This window comes from Mustelus asterias, unplaced genomic scaffold (assembly GCF_964213995.1).
Source record: "Mustelus asterias unplaced genomic scaffold, sMusAst1.hap1.1 HAP1_SCAFFOLD_76, whole genome shotgun sequence".
NCBI classification, from domain to species: Eukaryota; Metazoa; Chordata; class Chondrichthyes; order Carcharhiniformes; family Triakidae; genus Mustelus; species Mustelus asterias.
The window spans coordinates 615,968-632,879 of record NW_027590135.1 but is presented as its reverse complement, the minus strand read 5'-3'; the positions used below and the strand labels follow the sequence as shown (position 1 = coordinate 632,879).

At 43.7% G+C, this 16,912-nt stretch overlaps 1 non-coding gene across 1 annotated transcript; it reads left to right on the top strand.

Moving 5' to 3' along the window:
- The first annotated feature begins 15,530 nt into the window (after positions 1–15,530).
- Positions 15,531–15,602, top strand: trnad-guc (transfer RNA aspartic acid (anticodon GUC)). Its single transcript has one exon. It is a non-coding gene; the product is annotated as a tRNA-Asp (tRNA).
- Positions 15,603–16,912: the final 1,310 nt, after the last annotated feature.

Below are 16,912 nucleotides of genomic sequence, written 5' to 3'. Positions count from 1 at the left end.
TTGCTGAAATAATAGGCCAATTCCAGTTCAACATTTAAGCAAACGAGCAAATAAGCACGACACGTCGCGCTGGGGAAAGGGTATCGTGGGGGGAAAAAGACAAGAATCAAAGTGCATCAGACGTGACTGCCGTCAAACTGAACAGAACCAGGCATCCATTATGCAAATACTCCCAGTGCCACAAGAGAAGCCCTTTCTCCAAATAAGTGTTTGTATAGTTTTATTTGTTGCTCTTGCACTGACAGGTAACAGAAAATCACAACCACAACAACCAGTAACAGCCAGTTAAATGATCATCACAGACTCGCTGATAATGGAGTTTCTGACAGTGACAGACAGTTTCTGACCACCCTCCGATTGGGCCTGGAGGAAACCAGATTCACTGTCAGAGCTGAACTTTCTGCAAATTAACAGATACAGTGAAAAAAAAAACACATAAACGTAACATCGCAGCTGGAGGAGGCCATTCGGCCCTTCGAGCCTGCTCCACCTTTCATTATGATCATGGCTGATCATCCAACTCAATCGCCTGGTCCCACATTGTACCCACATATCCTTTGCTCCAGTTTGCCTCAAGTGCTATATCTAACTGCTTTGAAAACATTCAGTGTTTTGACCTCAGAAATATCCATCTGAGTCCAAGGTAAAATTCAGTTTGAAGTTGCTGTCAGTGGAAACTTGGTTTAAATCCAAGAGCAGGCCTCAAAGCAAATCAATGAGTTCTCAGTCCGAAACAGTAGTAAACAGGTGGCAGCCGTCCTGAAAAATGAGACAAGCCAAGTTTAGTTTATAAACTGTGCAATGGGCACACCTGGAGCCTGATGAAATCAGCAACTAAGGTAGTTCTGTAATTATAACGAATGAAAATAAGGGCTGTTTAGGCAAATTGAGTGATGATGGTATAGTGGTGAGTCTCCCTGCTTTTCCGAAAGAGTTGACCCGGGTTCGATTCACGACCATCGAATTGGTAATTTATTTAGAACCTTATCCGCGGTATCTTGTATTTAAAACCGAGTGGACAGAAACAGGGCAAACGCAACATTTGACAGTCATGAAATAAAATGGAGATTTCTCTTTTTCAGTTTTTATTCGGATGTAATTCGTTTCTAATGAAAAATTATTGAAATAGAAAGATCAGTCTCTGATCTAATAAACGAGTTCTCAGTCAGAGACAAAGATACAAAGGACAGGAGCAAATTTTACCTCACACACTGTGCTCTGCACAATCCTGGTGCCTAAGGAAGTTAATATGAACGTTACTGAGGTGGAATCCAATAGGGTTTCCCCAGGCAGGTTCGAACCTTGCTCACAGCGATTATGATTGGAAGTGTTTACGTCGGCTGCTTCACAGAGCCGCAAATCCCAGTGAATGTTTGGTATGAAGGTTTTGGATCTCCATCATGCTTTCAGCTGCATGTTTCCGGGCCGGGTGCAGCTGGGTGAACTTGGAAATAACACCTTAGTATCCCCGGGCTGGCATGGACAAGTTAGGCCGAATGGGTTCCTTGTGTGGCTGTTACCTTTCTTTGGTCCTTTCTATGGTTCCATGAGGAAAATAGCATGAACAGAATTTTTTTTAAATCAGCATCAGGGGCACAAGGGCATGTCAGAGGAAGATTCTTATGCAATGACACACAGAGCATAAGAAATACATTTCATCAGAATATAGTGAATGAATGAGAATTTCAAAATGCTGCTTAGATGATCTGACATCGTGTTCATTCAAACACATTGCAACAAGCTGGTCATTACTGGGCGTTCTGTATTCCTGATTATAACAGTTTGGGAATGGAAGGAGTAGGTTCACATCTGCACATTGTCAGGCCAATCTGTGTCTCAGATTGAGAGCTCCCATGACAGGCTTTCCTCTCCTCTCGCTCTGCGCTGTGGATTCTCCGGGATTAGTTGGAGTTTCCCTGTTCAGTAACTGTTAAAGTCTCTGAGACCAGTAATGCTCACAGTGTCTGCTCCCGAGATTCAGGGGGCTGTCTCCAATCAGAGCTGTGCCTAGGTTAACCCAGAACTGGTTGAAATGTTGATGTTGTTCACAAGCTGAATTCTATTTGATCTGATGAAGATGCAGATTGTGTGCACTCAGTTACTAAGCAACAATATCCCGCCTTTATATTGAGTTAATGAGAGGGGTTCGAGTGATAGACAGAGACAGAGTGACTTCGAGCAGTGAGACACCGACGGCCAGACAATGTATGAGTGACTGAAATCCTTGTAAATTCCGGCTTTATACAGAAAGATTCTCTTGGAGAAACAGAAATTGCAGTCTCAGCTCTCACTGATATTGTCGCAGAGAGACATGATTAATTCCACACTCAGGAACAGTGCTGCATTTTGACAGAAGAGATGGGGAGATTTTAGGAAGTGTGTCAGGGTCCTTGGGAGGGTGTAAATGTGATTTACTCCACTGGACACAGCGATGAGGGATTTTAGCTGCAAGGTTTGGTTGGAGAATCCAGAGTTCCTCTCGTTGAAGCAAACTCAATTGAGTGCGGCTCTAAGAGATGTGTAAAAGTGTATAACATATTGAACTAAGATGTGGAGATGCCGGCGTTAGTATTGAGTACTGAGGCTATTGTAGCAATGTCATCGTCGCGGGGGATGCTGGTGTAGAGTGCCATTGTCCATTGTGACAAGGAGTATTCCTGGTTCAACTACTCCATGGGTGTTGAGTTTCTGTAACAAATTCGTGGTGTCGTTTCAGAAGCCGTGGGTCCCTTTTCGTTGGGTTTCAGGATGCCCTCGACTTAGCCAGAGAGGATCTCACACAGAATCCTATTGCCTAATATTGAACTAAAGTACTCAGACGGAAATTGTTGCAGTAACAGCTAGCAGAAAGATTTGGGAACAGTGAAGATTTAAAATGTATGGGAGGCATAGGGGCATCGCACTTCAGAAGGAAGCATTCGGTCGATTGAGTCTGTACCGGCTCTCTGACAGAGCATCCCACTCTATCCCCAGGTAAATACCCCGATATTCCCCCTAACCCAAACATCCTGGGACATTATACGGCAATTTAGCATGGCCAATTCACCAACGCTGCACATCTTTGAGGAAACCCATGGGGACACTGGAAGAATGTGCAAACTCCACACAGACAGTGAATCACGGACAGATTTGAAAGCTGGTCACTGGCTCTGTGAGGCAACAGTGAAAGTGGTTGTGGATAAGATAAGTTTATTTATTTGTCACAATCGGCTTACATTCACACTGCAATGAAATGACTGTGAAGATCTCCTCGTCGCCACATTCCGGCGACTATTCGGGTACACTGAGGGGGAATTTACCGATTCACCGAACCTGCACATCTTTGGAGTGTTGGAGGAAACTGGAGCACCCAGAGGAAACCCACGCAGACACGAGGTGAAGGTGTAAACTCCACACAGACAGTGACCCAAGCCAGGAATCGAACCTGAGGCTCCGGCGCTGTGAGGGAGCAGTGCTAACCACTGTGCCGTCCCAAATAAATTAAAACAATGCGATAGCCGGGAGTCGAACTCGGGTCAACTGCTTGGGAAGCAGCTGTGTCACCACTACAGCAACATCACTCGGCCAGAAGAGCCGAGTAATGGATCAATCAAGTTCTCTACGAGGATGGTGGAAGCAGAGACGATCAATGATTTCACAGAAATAGTTTATCGATATTTGCTGCGGTGTGTCTGATCTACAGGACACCCTGCAGTAAGTCACCGTGCTTATTTGGACAGCAGCGTCCTCCTTGTGACATGTACCACCAAGAAGGACGAGAGAGTCAGCAAAGTGGAAACGGCACCACGTTAAAGACATAGTTAATCATTATTTGGACAGAAATCAACATTCCTTCTTAATGGTATAAAACATGGAATTTTGTTCCCAAAATCACTATAAATTGATAAAGTGAGGTTTCCATCCTTTCCGGTTGTATTAGATACATATTGTTCCATCTGTTTCTTTCTGTGTCTCCGATTGTTTGTGTTTGCCTGTTGGCACCTGTTCCAATTTAACATGTTCAACTTACCGCTTATTCTGTCCATATCAACCTTACATAAGGTAAAAATTACAGCATTTGAGTGATTTTGCCCTGCCTCAAACACTCATTTCTGAATGTTTCGCTGCTGTCAGAATATTAATTAATTATTTCTTGATACCTATTACTGAATTTAGCGTTAATATTTCTCTTCTGGTTTCAAAGCATCGTTGAGGGCAGGAGACACTAAATGACAAAGGAGTTGATGGTATGAGGCTAAGGTAAATGCACTAGTACTGAGACTATAAATGTGCATAATATTCCAAGAAATGTACAAAATTGGGACAGAGATTCCACACTCAAAGAAATGCAACAATTTCAAAGAAGAATCATATAATCCCTGCAATGCAGAAGGAGGCCGTTTCGCCCATCAAGCCTGCACAGAAAACAACCCACCGAGTTCCTATCCTCGTAACCCCATGTATTTACCTTGCTTGTCCCCCTGACACTAAGGGACAATTATAACATGGCCAATCAACCGAAGGCACACATCCTTGGAGTGTGGGGGGAAACAGGAGCACTCAAAGGAAAGCCACGAGGACACAGGGAGAACATGTGAACTGTACACAGTCACCCTAGGCTGGAATTGAACCCGGGTCGCTGACGCTCTGAGGCAACAGTGCTAAACATTGTGCTACCCACCTGCCTTAAATTTGATTTTATTTGATTTTTGGTTTGATTTATTATTGTTACCTGTATTAGTATATTGTGAAAAATATTGTTTCTTGTATGCTATACAGACAACGTATACCAATCATAGAAAATGAAATGAGAATGTAGTATTCCAGTCATGGCTAGGATGTAGAAAAAGATCAGTTTAACATAAGGTAGGTCGATTCAAGAGTTTGATGACAGCAAGAAAGAAGCTGTTCTTGAGTCAGTTGATACGTGATGACAGACTTTTGCATCTTTTTCCCAACAGAATGTCGAAGACAGTATGTCAGGAGTTTGTGAGTTCCTTGATTATGATGGCTGCTTTTCTGAGGCAGCGGGATGTGTAGACAGAGTCAATGGATGGAAGGCTGGTGTGTGTGATGGACTGGGCTTCGTTCATGACCCTTTGTAGTTCCTTCCAATCTTGGTCAGAGCAGGAGCCTGTGATGCAACAGGAAATAATGCTTTCTATGGTGCACCTGTAAAAGTTGCTGAGCGTCGTAGTGGACATGCAGAATTTCCTTAGCCTGCTGAGAATATAGAAGTGTTGGGGGGCTTTGTTATAGCGTTGGCCTGGACGGACCAGGACAGGTTGTTGTTGATCTGCACACCTAAAAATTTGAACCTCTCGACCAAAAGAAAATGGCAGATTGATAACGGCAGAAAAAAAGGGACAAAATGGAAGGTCTGTGATTGTGTAGAGTACAAGATAGATGAAATACAGGAACTGGTGGTGCAAAACTACCATGAATAGAAAAAGAACGAGTGAAGATATCAAAGTAATGCGTTGAGGAATTGTGCACTGAGGTTCATTGGAACACGAGAGAAGACGAAGGACAGAGAGATCAGAGTGAAAACAAGTGAAGAATTAAAAAGATAGTGGACCAGAATTCTGATCAGAAGTGGAGCCAGAAGTTTGGACTGAATGGAGGAATCCCACAGGGTTATTACACAATCTTTGTTTAGTCTCCACAATCCAGAGCAGAGCATGATGTAAACAGCAAATACGCTTAATTTGGGAGACGAAACTGGCCTTTCATCTGGAAGTAACGTACGAGGCGTTTTACTATGAGCAGATTGGATCGGATGAGGGGGGGGGGCGGGGAGGGGGGAGGGGGGCGTTGGGGGGGGGGGCGGGGGGATTGCCTTAACTGATAGGAAATGGGTGAAGGTGTAAAGAGGAAAATCTCCACTCAGAAAATTGAAAGGACTGCAGAGGGGTGTGGAATTCTAGTGGTGGCAACAATCTAGAGTTGGCAGAAATGACAAAGGATGATGCATTAAATGAGAAGAATATTGGGGAAGAAGGTAAAGTGAAGTTTGTTTATTTATTAGTGTCACAAGTAGGCAGACATTAACACTGCAATGAAGCTATGGTGAAAGTCCCCCAGTCGCTTCAATCCAGCACGTGTTTGAGTACACTGAGGGAGAAGTTAGCATGGCCAATGCACCTAACCAGCACATCTTTCGGACTGTTGGAGGAAAGTGGAGCACCCAGAAGGAATTCACGCAGCCATGGGGAGAACGGAGTAACTTCAAACAGACAGAGACCCAAGTCAGCCATCGAACCCAGGTTCCTGGCGCTGTCAGGCAGCAATGCTAATCATTGCACCACTGTGTCGCCGTGAGGACAAGGGGAAAACATCCATAGTTTTAGAGGGGAAGGGATGGGAATGAAAAACAGGAAGTGGGACAGAAAAACTTGAAATCCCTGTCAAACTCAGTGGGAGCAGATCATCTGGTGAGGAAACAGGAAAATGGATTACAATTGCTGGTGTGATAAGTTCCATATTCTCTCCTCACTGTTCAGATCCCGAAACTCAAATTCCACATGTAAAATTGATTTCTATATTTCTTTTTTCCAACATGTTATTTTGCTTATAAAGCTCACTGTCATATTGGGCAGAGTATTTATTTATTATTTATTATTTGATTTATTATTGACATAAGTATTAACACAGTGAAAAGTATTGTTTCTTATGTGCTATAGAGACACAACATACCGCTCATAGAGAAGGAAACGAGAGAGTGCAGAATGTAGTGTTACAGTCATAGCTGGGGTGTAGAGAAAGATCAACTTAATGCAAGGCAAGTCCATTCAAAAGTCTGATGGCAGCAGGGAAGAAGCTGTTCTTGAGTTGGTTGGTGCGTGACCTCAGACTTTTGTGTCTTTTTCCCGATGGAAGAAGATGGAAGGGTCCAGGGTGCGTGCGGTCCTTAATTATGCTGGCTGCTTTGCCGAGGCAGCGGGAAGTGTAGACAGAGCCAATGGATGGGAGGCTGGTTTGCGTGATGGATTGGGCTACATTCATGACCTTTTGTAGTTCCTTGCGGTCTTGGGCAGAGCAGGAGCCATACCAAGCTGAGATACAACCAGAAATAATGCTTTCTTTGGTGCATCTGTAAAAGTTGGTGAGAGTCGTAGCTGACATGCCAAATTTCCTTAGTCTTCTGAGAAAGTAGAGGCATTGGTGGGCTTTCTTAACTATAGTGTCGGCATGGGGGGAACCAGGCCAGGTTGTTGGTGATCTGGACACCTAAATACTTGAAGCTCTCGACCCTTTCTACTTCGTCGCCGTTGATGTAGACAGGCGTATGTTCTCCTTTACGCTTCCTGAAGTAGATGACAATCTCTCATTTTGTTGACAATGAGGAAGAAATTGTTGTTGCCGCACCAGTTCACCAGATTTTCTCTCTCATCATTGTTTGAGATCCGACCCACTACGGTGGTGTCGTCAGCAAACTTGAAAATCGAATTGGAGGGGAATTTGGCCACACAGTCATAGGTGTATAAGGAGTATCGTAGGGGGCTGAGAACACAACCTTGTGGGGCAGCGGTGCTGAGGATGATCGTGGCGAAGGTGTTGTTGTCTATCCTTTCTTATTGTGGTATGTAATTTCGGAAATTCAGGATCCAGTCGCAGAGGCAGTGACTGCTTCGTGAAACACCTCTGTTTAGTTCATAAACATCACTCAGATTTCACAGTCTCCTGTCATTTCAATTTTCTACCTTGCCTTATACTGCTCTTTCTATTCAGCCTCCTGCAATGTTCCAATGAAGCTTAACGTAATTTCCAGGAACAGAAACTCATCTCTCAAGGAAACATTTTACAGCCTTCCAGACTCAGCACCGAGTCAAACAATTTCAGACATTAAACACAGCTCCATTTTGCTTCCATTTTTCTTTGCAGGTTTTGGTTTTTACCCTCATGTTTATTCTTGTTTTTGTTTTCACTTCCTTTTCAACACAAACTTGGGTTCTTTACCTCCCGTTTAGACTTAACCCACCAACCTTTTTGTCAGTTAAACATTGCTGTACTTCACCGTGTTTAGAAACAACAAGAGAACAGGTCATACTCGATTCAGTGATGAGTGACGAATGAGAATTTATGAATGTTCTGACAGAAAATTAACATCTCCACCTTCTCCCTGTAACCCTGCACATTTGTCTTTTTCATGTCACAGCCTAATTCTTTTTAAAATGCTTCATTTGAACTTACCCTCATCACTCTCTCCGGCAGTGCATTCCACACATTAAGCATTCACTGTGTGAGAAAGGTTCTGTTTGTATTTCTATTCCATCCTTTGCTAATGGTGTTCCATCTGCTTTCTCATCCTTGATCATTCCAAGAGTAGTTACAGTTTGTCCCTATCCACTCTATCCAGACGATTCGTGACATTTAATACCTCTATTAAATCTCCTTCAATTTTCACTTCTCCAAGGAGAACAATTCCAAAGTCTTTGGTCCATTTCATTAGTGAAGTTTCTCAGTCTCACAAACAATCTCATGAACCTTTTATGCACTCTCTCCAATGCCTTCGCATTCTTCCTAAAGTGTGGTTTCCAGAACAGGCTACAATACTCCAGCTGGATGTTTTAGTGTCTTACACCATTTGAACACAACCTCCTTGCTCTTGTAGTCTATGACCCTGTTAATAAAGGGTAGAATTAAATATGCCTTATTAAACGTATCTTAACCTGTCCTGACCTGTTCAGTGACATATGCACATGCACAACCAGCTCCGTCTGCTCCTGCACATCATTTAGAGTTGTACCCTTTATTTTGTATCTCTATAATCTTCCCACCAGAATGAATCTCTTCACAATTCTCTGCTTTAAATTCCACCGGCGTCTTTTCCATTCATTCGAACAACTTATCTATGTCCTTTTTGAAGATTTGCACGATCCTCCTCAGAGTTCGCAACACTTCTAAGTTTTACATTATCCACAAATTCAGGAACTCTGCCCTGTAACACATTACCTAGATCACTAATATATGCTGATGCATTTTCATAGTATTTCTAGCTTGTGTGAATATACAAGAGATTCGCTGCAGATTGAAGCATTTAACGAAAAAATGAAGCGAATGTAAATATCTGTCTATATACTCCACGTAAAAGTCACAAATGCATTGGTGTTGATTTCAAGAGATTTTATTATCAGTATTAACAGAAATTAGCAGAAAATGATTTTGATCCATCGACCCCTGGGCTATCCGCTGTGCCACTCTGCTACAGCACTCTGAATTTTTGCTGCCTATTAATGTAGCGAGAGAAATATTCATTGCTGTATTGTTATTTAACCCAACACCAGTGTATTGTCCATAGTTGACCTTGAGAATGACTGCTGCAGTCCCTGAGGCGTAGGTACCGCCACAGCGCTCGTAACCTAATAGTTTTCGGGAGGTTGTCCCAGGATTTTGCGACAGTGAAGGTAGTGACATTTTTCCAAGCCAGGATGGTGAGTGCCTTGGAGGACAATTTCTAGGTGCTGGTGTTCCCATGTATCTGCTGCCACTGACCTTCTGGACGGTAGCAGTCGTGGGTTTGATTGTGCTGTCCAAGGAGAGTAGATGAAGAAAAACTGTTCCCATTGGCAGATTGGAGAAGGATCGTTTTTAATGTGCTGAGAGTTTAGGACCTGGAAAGCACTGCCTGAGCGTGTGGCAGAGACAGCATCAAATCAGGATTGTGAAAGGGGAAAGGGATTAGCACCTGAACAGAAAGGATTTGCAGGTTTTTGTTACAATGACTGGGAAAGGGTCGAGATGAGTTGTTCTTGTACAGGACAGCACACAGACAAAGGGTGTAATGGTCTCTCTCCCTCTCTTTTGTATCTATTCTAAGATTCTAAAGGTGCTGGACGCATTCTGTCTCCGGTACAACATAAGTGTGTGATATTCCTTATCAATCCATCTGAGACACTTTGCAAATCTGTACTCATTCTACCCGGAAGATATCGAATTGAAATTGGGCCTTTTGGTGCACTTAGTACATGATTCTGCACGATCTTCTGCTCAAATCTTTAATGTAACATCATCTGCTTATCTCTGAATTTTATTCTCCAACGTCTCATTACCTAGATTTCCCTTCAGTACAGCTGAACTGATCGAGTCAACTGCTCCAGCCTATAACAACTTCAAAATTAAACCGACTACATGGGAAAGTACATTAATATTGAATTCTCTATTGGATTTAATGCTGACATCCAATCATTAATTCCTGTTTGATCTGCCTCTGCAACAGGGACAGTTCATGTAAATATCTTCCTCTCTGTTGCAGATTCGGGTTGCGGCCGGTAGGTGGCAGCACACACTGGTAGACTGAAGTTTAGTAAGAAGTTTCACAACACCAGGTTCAAGTCCAACAGGTCTATTTGGTAGCAAATGCCACTCACTTTCAGAGCGTGCTGCTCCTTCGTCAGGTGGAGTGGGAGATGTGCTCACAAACAGGGCATACAGAGACACAAACTCAATTTACAGAATAATGATTGGAATGCTAATCAAGCTAATCAATGCTAATACAGCTTCATAGATAGAAACCCGACAGTGCAGAAAGAGGCCATTTGGCCCATCGAGTCTGCACCGACCACAATCCCACCCAGGCCCTACTCCCATATCCCTACTAATCAAGTCTTAAAGGTACAGACAATGCGAGTGGAGAGGGCATTAAGCACAGGTTAAAGAGATGTGCATTGTCTCCAGACAGGACAGCTCGTGAGATTTTGCAAGTCCAGGCAAGTTGTGGGGGTCACAGATAGTGTGACATGAACCCAACATCCCGGTTGAGGCCGTCCTCATGTGTTCGGAACTTGGCTATCAGTTTCTGTTGGAGGGATAGACAGAGACAAAGTCTGCTCGGCCAGATAATGCATCAGTGTCAAAAATCCTTGTAAATTCTGATTTGGAGAAAAAGAAGCTGCAGTCTTAGCTCTCACTGATATTGTAGCAGAGACACATTATTCATCCCACAATCAGTAACAGTGCTGCTTTCTGACAGAAGGGATGGGGAGCGGCGACAGAACATAGAAACGCTGTAGTTCAGAAGGAGGAAATTTGGCCCACTGAGTCTGGACTGACTGTAATCCCACCCAGGCCCTATTCCCACAACCCCACACATTTACCCGGATCATCCCCCTGGCACTATGCATTCAATTCCTCTGACATTTAGCGTGGTCAATCAACCTAACCCACACATATCTGGGCTGTGTGAGGAAACCAGTGCACCCGGACGAAACTCACGCAACCCGGGAGAAAATGCAAACTCCACACAGACAGTGACCCGGGGCCGGAATGGAACCTGGGACTCTGGTACTGTGAGGCAGCAGCGCTAACCACTGTGTCAATCACTTTGCCGCAGTGGCATTCTGAAAGGTCCAGTTCTAATCAGTGTGCAGGATCAGAGGGACCTGAGGTTCAGAGAGATCTTTGAACGTAAGAGGAGATTTTGAGAGATTCGATCGGAAAGTGCACTGAATCCTTGGCTTCATCAATCGAGATACTGAGTATAAAAACAGGGAAATTATGCTCAATCTTTATAAAGCTCTGATCAACTGCAGCTGTTTTAGGATTGCACCCAGACCCGGGAACCACATTCTCGGAAGAGTGTGAGGGTCCATGGGAGGGAGAAAAGGAGATTTACCATTTTAGATCCAGCGATGAGGGATTTTAGATACAAGGTTTGGTTGAAGATTTCGAAGTTTCTCTCTTTGCAACAAAGAAGATTGAGTGGTGCAGTAAGTGACGTGTAAAAGAGTATAACATATTGAACTAAGGTACACAGGGGATGTTGCTGCATTAGCTGCGAGCAGAGGGATTCTGGGGATCAGTAGTGAATGTTTAAGACAGGATTTGTAGGAGATATAGGATCCCTATAGTGCTGTATGAGGCCATTCTGCCCAGTGATTCTGCACCGACTCTCCGTCAGAGAATCCCTCTCCAACCCTGTAGCCACAAGTAATTACCCTTATAATCCCCCTGACACTAAGGGTCAATTTATTCTGGCCTATCCATCTAACCTGCATTGTTGAAGCTGGGATGAAACCGGAGCACCCGAAGGAAACACAGGCAGACACGGGGAGAACATGCAAACTCCACACAAAGGGTCACCTGGATTCGAAACATCAGCTCCTTCTCTCCTTACAGACGCTGCCAGACTAGCTGAGATTTTCCAGCATTTTCTCTTTTGCTTTCAAACTCCACAAAGGCAGGCACCCAAGAATGTAAAAAGTGGACTTTAGTTTTCGCTGGTTACAGCAGCTGGAGATTTCCCTTCAATTTTCTGGTATCCGGAAACCAGCGGAGCATCCAAAAATAGAACTGACAGTTAATCTCACCACAGTAGTTATTCACATGGCGCTGGCACCCGCCGCTTTCATGCGTGTGCTAACGCCGTGGGCTAATGGATAAGGTGTTTGACTTCGGCGATCATGATGACGATAATATCAGAAGATTGCCGGTTTGTGTCCTGCCGCCGTCGCTTTATGCAGAAAATTTCTGGTGGTATTTCCGGAAAACCGTGATATGCCTCGTCAGCTGAAAGTTCTGCATTTATTGCCAACATTGCAGGGCGCCTTTTCAGAAAGTATTCCCTTGTTGTTCTGTTCATTCAATTTTCTCAGATCATTAATTTTTTGAGTTCCGAAAAATCAATCTTACCTGTGTGATCCTAATATATTATTGATGCTCCAGAATAGAGCAACAGGCTTTGCAGCAATCGGTTTAGTAGAACTCTGTGGGGGGAACTCTAATCTCCTCAGGAAGAGGTTTAATAAGGACCGGAACGAACTGTTTTTGTTTACAGGGATGAAAGACTGCGCTGGTAATCCAGGGGCCCGCACTAATATTTGCGGACATGGAGTGAATTCTACCATGGCAGCTGGTGAAATTTAAATTCACTGATTTGATCAAAGTGGAATTGAAAACTGGTTTCAGTAATGGCCGCCTCGAAACTACCGTCGATTGTTGTAAAACCTCATCTGGTTCACCAGTGCACTTTAGATAAAGAAGTCTGCCCGCCTTACCAGGTGTGGCCTACATGTGTCTCCAGACACAGAGCAATGTGGGTGACTCTTACCTGCCCTCTGAAATGGCCGAGTAACCCACTCTCAGTTGAAGGGCAATTAGGGAAGGGCAACAAATGTTGGTCCTGCAGGTGACACCCACAGCCCATAAAAAGTAGTGCCATTGAGAACAAAGGAAAGACCTGGTAAAGTTTTGACTGCTTGCATCTTTCTTTTCTTGTAATCACAAGGCTGAGGTGTGGCCTGATGCTGGGCTTTAAATTAGTGAAAGATTATTTTAAAAATCATTTCGATAAAATGGACCAGAGAAGGGCGGATAAAAATGTACCTTACCCTTTCATACATGTCGTTGATAGTTGGTATGTACCTGGACTGCGTGGTTAGGGCTCTGAATAGTGAGGACGGATAATGGAACATATCACACCAACACTTCTGATCCATTTTCCTATTTCCTCAACAGATGATCTGCTCGCACTCGTGTTGATGTGGAGGCGCCGGCGTTGAACTGAGGTGGGCACAATAAGAATTCTCACAACACAAGGTAAAATTGGAATCACAAGCTTTCGGAGATGTGTTCTTTCATCAGATGAGTTGAGGGAGGTTGACAAACACGGCATCGATAGACACAAATACAATAGTACGATAATTACAGATTGGAGTGTGGACAATGGTTAGAATGCGAGTCTTTTCAGGTAAAGATATAGACAGCAAGGGTGGAGAGAGGGATAAACACCGGTTAAAGAGGTGTGAATTCTCTCAAATCAGGAGAGTTAGAAGGATTTTGCAAACTCAGAGAGTATGGTAAGGGTTGTGTGTCCTGTGGCTTGAACCCAGGATCCCGGTTGAGGCTTTCTTCATGCATGTGGAAGTTGCCTGTCAGTTTCTGCTCGGCGATTCTGCTTTGTCGTGTGCCATGAAGATACCCGTAGATCGGAGGCTGAGTGGCCTTTACTGCGGAAGTGTTGCCCGATTGGAAGGCAATACTGCAGCCTGGTGAGGCCGCACGCACTTTCCGATGGTCGAGTGATAAAGATTCGGCGCTTTTCACCGCCGTGGCCTGTGTTCGATTCCCAGCCAGGCAAGCTACTTTCCATGCCCAAAACAAAGGAATTTCATTCCCAAAAGAAATTTGGTATGTCAGCTATGATTCTCACCAGCGTTTACAGATGCACCAAAGAAGCATTCTTCCTGAGTCTATCATAGTTTGGTATGGATCCTGCTCTGCCTAATACCGCAAGGAACTACAAAATGTTATAAATGTAGCCCAATCCATCACGCAAACCAGCCTCCCATCAATTGACTCTGTCTTCACTCCCCGCTGCCTCGGCAAAACAGCCAGCATAATTAAGGACCCCACGCACCACGGACATACTCTCTTGCACCTTCTTCCGTCGGGAAAAAGATACCAAAGCCAGAGGTCACGTACCAACCGACTCAAGAACAGCTTCTTCCCTGCGGCGATCAGACTTCTGAATGGACTTACCTTGCATTAATTTGATCTTTCTCTCCACTCTATCTATGACGGCAACACTACATTCTGCACTCTCTCCTTTCCTTCCCTGTGAACGGAATGTTTTATCTGTCGAGCGCGCAAGAAGCAATAATTTTCACTGAAGGCGAAAACATGTGACAAAAATAAATCAAATCAAATCAAGTGAAATGAAACAACTGATCAGATAACATCAGACTCTGGCGAAAGGCGTGTTTTTGCGCTGCAGGGATTACGTGGTTCTATGTTGCAGACACTGCTTGGAAATCTGTTTGGTTTTCGAATCCGTGGCCGAACCATGGACAGTAGAGCTTTAATTGAGCTTCTTAAAATTATCATCGGAGACAGAGAATAATTAACTTCAACTTCATGAGTTCAGAAACGGGTTGGAAACTTCGCTCATTTTCCAGTGGCTCACAGAAATATGCACCAATAAGATTTTAACTGAGGCAGCTTTGAGCAAATGTATCTATGTCAAACAACTGATGAGATGGTCAAAGCCACAGAAATAATTTTTCCATGATCCTGTGAGATTGGGGATGATATTTTCTGTTTTTGCTCAATCCGCACCTCCCTCGGGCAATACAAAAGACAATAGAATTAAAGAAAAGCATCTGAGCTGTAAACCACTTTGGAAGTTCCAGCAGTTTGGAGAAAATAAACGCATTTCTAGACAAGATAAAAGCAAAATACTGCCGCTGCTGGAATCTGAAACAACAAATGAAAATGCTGGAACATCTCAGCATGTCTGACATCATCTGTGGAGAGAGACGAGCTGAGATTGTCCAGATTGTTCAGATTTCAACACAGGCCGTCTTTCCTCCAGAATTAATAAGAACATGCAGTTTGAAATGAACGGCAACGCACCTTTCTGTCTCCGCTTGATTCTTGTTTTTTTCATGCATCCATCTCATTCTCTTTCTTGCTAATCCAAAAGTCGGTTGGTGAAAGCCGCTGTTTGCTGCATGAAATGGGACTCCGGATTGGGGAAACGAAGTGATCTCGTCCGAACTCAGTTGTCGCTCTGAAAGTGTAAGTGGCAAGTGTACAGTACGTAAAACATCGCTTCCTCGTTAGTATAGTGGTTAGTATCCCCGCCTGTCACGCGGGAGACCGGGGATCAATTCCCCGACGGGGAGCTTGTTGCATTTTTATTATGTCAAATTGTACATTCTGGTCGACTGAAGTTTGGACATCAGAGAGGGACACAACAGACAAAAATTGTTCACATTATATTGAACCTGGGACTGTGGAATTTCGAAATACTACATCTGTTGGCCATATCATTTTGAAATCTAGCCGTACCCTACTTTCCTCTGTAACTAAATTAAATCATTTAAATTATGATAAATCAGCAAGGCTATGTTTTTTAAGTGAATGTATTAGTGCCGGTTGGCATTTTATTTTGAACCAAGTGGCATTTTGAATCACTGTTGTTTAGGATAGTAAGGATTGAATATCCAGCATGCAGTCTGCATTGCACCTTTTGCTTGTACAGTGAGCATTAAACGCTTAGCACTCCCACTTTCCGATGTGCCTTCACCCGACAACATCTCCCTGCTCCGTCTCACAAGCAGCCAACGTCGCACCTCCACTTTGTCTTTTGCCCATGGGAGGCTTATCGTGCCCAGTCCCCATTGTGTTTCACTTTGCTCAGTTATATTGCCCAGATTGCATACAGTTCCAACTTTTCTATTCTCCATTAATAATAAATGAATAAATAGAACCATCCCTTGATTAAACACTGTCAGCTTTTAGGGGGTCATTTTCATGAAGTGCTGTGTGTGATTCCCGCCTTTATGCTTCTGTACAAATTCAGTCAAAGGAAAATTACCCAAATATATCTTCAATTCTGCTTCTCACTCACAAAGAACTGAATGGGCGACAGATACAGTTTCAATAGTAGCTTTAAAAGGTAGCGAATGGATTTACAAATTTAAAATCCAAGGGCGACATCAATGCCTGAAGTGGTTTTCAGGCTGTGGCGACGAGAATAACAATGCACATTCTCAAATTTGGATTGTTCAACACCATAGAATGGAGCCTCCATTGTGGATGAAGGGAAACTTTAAACTGTGCTGCTGTGCTGTGCTTCAGGAGCTTGATTTCCAGAAATCTCCATTCATCGAAAATGCTGCCTCATCCGCTGAGCATTTCCAGCATTTTCTGTTTTTGTTTCAGATTTCCAGCTTCCAGCTTTGCGTTGTGTTCTGTGCAGATGTTTCACTGGAACAGGGAACAGGTTCTGATCAGCCCTGTGACAGATAGAGTAGAATGTGTCTCCCGACTATCAAGCCTGCGAGATTTGCTTCCAAGCTGTACAGGAGAATGAGGAAGAGAGAAAGGGAGGATCATTCTGTGATGGACACATTTCCTGTATAAAGCTATATATTTCCACAGCTGTCTCAACAGACATAAGATGTTCCAACACGAGTTGCAATCAATGAAG